Source organism: Neofelis nebulosa, chromosome 3 (genome assembly GCF_028018385.1).
Source record: "Neofelis nebulosa isolate mNeoNeb1 chromosome 3, mNeoNeb1.pri, whole genome shotgun sequence".
In the NCBI taxonomy this organism is placed as follows: Eukaryota; Metazoa; Chordata; class Mammalia; order Carnivora; family Felidae; genus Neofelis; species Neofelis nebulosa.
The window spans coordinates 133,930,738-133,933,217 of NC_080784.1; positions in this window are offsets into that span (position 1 = coordinate 133,930,738).

The window sequence follows — 2,480 nt, forward strand, 5'->3', positions numbered from 1 at the left end:
CATGTGTTGCAACATGTCTCAAACTGCCTCATAATAACTTGTATACGTGTGGTTAATTTTACATGTGAACTTGAGTGAGCTAATGGATGCCCAGATGGCTGGTAAACATTATTTCTGGTGTGCCTAAAAGGATGTTTTTGAAAGACATTTGTATTTGAATTAGTAGACTGAGTAAAGAAAATCCCTGTCACCAACATGGGTAAAAATCATCCCGTTCCCTTTGGGGATCTGAATAGAACACAAAGGCAGAGGAAGGGAGAATCTGTTCTCTTTGCTTGAACTAGTCCATCAACGTTCCTGCTTCTCAGACTTTTGACTTGGACTGAATTATACCACCAGCTTTCCAGTTCTCCAGTTTGCATTGGTAGATTATGGGACTTCTTGTCTCCATATTTGCATGAATCAATTCATACACTAAATCTCTTACATATCTATATTTCTATCTTACTGGTTCTGTTTCTCTGGAGAACACTCATTAATGTAATATGCAATAAAAATATGAATGATAAGAGTTACTTTGAAGAAAGAAATTTTAGGACTCAAACCTGCAGGAGAATGCAAAACTTCCATGTTCTCATACTCCACTACAATTCAGCAAAGTCAATTAATTAGACTGCTGAATCCACACTCTAAAAATGTTGATTTATACCATATTATTTCTGTACTAAAGTTCACCTGTGTGACCATTGTTTCATTTACTTCAATTCTAGGTCCTATGTTTGGCTTTCCATGAACATTAGCTTGAGGAAGCTTGGAAATTAACACCCTAGCCAAAATCACCATCTCAAAGCAGTACATTTTAGTAAATTTGCTATAATCAACAAGGTATGATTACTAGGCCAATAAATGGAATGTAAGCCCCATACCTCAATCGCCATTCTGATACTGCCCATGAAGCTAGGCCTTCTCTTTTTCCCAACTAAATGCCAAGGTATCTCATTAACTTCTCATACACTCCTCTAACATGTCAAAAATTGCCCCAATCTCAATTACATACACTTTCCACCATTAGCTCTTCCTATCTTTAATTAGTAAAGTCCCTTAACTTTACTTGGCAGCTGAGCAGAATTAGTAAATTCAGCTGGGAAAAATTACAGCCTACACCTCAATTGTTCACAGACTAAATAGCAGTCATTATTGCTTAAAGCCCAACTGTAATTAATATCAATCATTTTATTTACCTCATCTTCACATTTACTTTATTCTTCATCTAAAACCATGTGCCAGCTGCCAAGACACAGCTTCTTGCCATTTATATCATCTATAATTCATATTGCCACCCATACCATTTTAAATCCTTAAGGGATGTTTGCCATTAACAAGGTTTCTTCCCAAATGCCCTATCTTTGAAGAATTTATCAAGCACAATATTGTCATTTTAACAATTTCATCATTACCACATTATCAAATATTTCTCTTAAATAGGAATTAGTCAATACTAATTGCATTTCTAACAACTAACGGCAACATTAGGCAACATAAGTTGCTTAAGGGAAAGGACCCTAAGGTTCATCTATTTTCTTTCTTCATTATTTTCATGCATTTTTACTATCCCCAAAATAATTTCCATTCTCTTCCCATGTCTTTCTCATTAGAGTTCAGGTCACTTGAGAAAAAAAATTATTATAATGAGTTTATCCTGTTTTTAGTTATTTCATTTATTTTCTAGCAACAAGGACTCTTTCAAGTTAGCCCATATGGAGGGATAAAAAGACTAAGATCTCACGGAAGCCCAAGAATTCGGGCTGGAGAAGACTGGTTTCAAATTTAAGCACATTCTAGATACCTGAGATGTAAGAGTTCAAGAACTTTTCCTGTACTATTCTGTTGTGTTACTTAATTCTAGCCTATGTATCTACTTCTTTCTATCCTGCTTTAGTAACTATTTCTGCTTATTTATAATTTCTACTTTTTTGTAATTTTAGCTATACATGATCCATTATGGCCTCCCAAGCCAATTCTGTTCTCATATAAGTTTTCAGCTAGAACTTGTACCAATAACTGACAAATTGTTTCCTTTTTTCCTTATGTCCAATCATGAGAAAGAGTATTCACTTAGTGAAAATAATGCTTTTTAATCTGGCGTCTGAGGGTGAAGATTACTGTCTCACCTAAGGATTGGTTATTCTTAGGTTAGAAGGTTATTCCGGTCCAACAAAAGGGGTTGGAAGGTGGGGAAAGACGGAAAATAGCACAATATCAAATATGGCTTCTGAGACGGTAGGGTCCAATGGGGGATCACTTTCCTTGGTGGAGGTTATAGATAGGGCAAGAACAAAGATGAAGATGCCCAATAGTTACATAGCAGAAAATAAGAAGTAATCTTATTCTTTGCTTAATATTTCTCTTAATTTTACCAAATTGTGCTCTACTATTATATTTAAGTAATGAAACTATGTAAGAGAAGAATGTAACAATTATAAATTCTTTAAAAGATTGTTTACAGCATCTACAAAAAACCATAGCTAACGATACTTAAT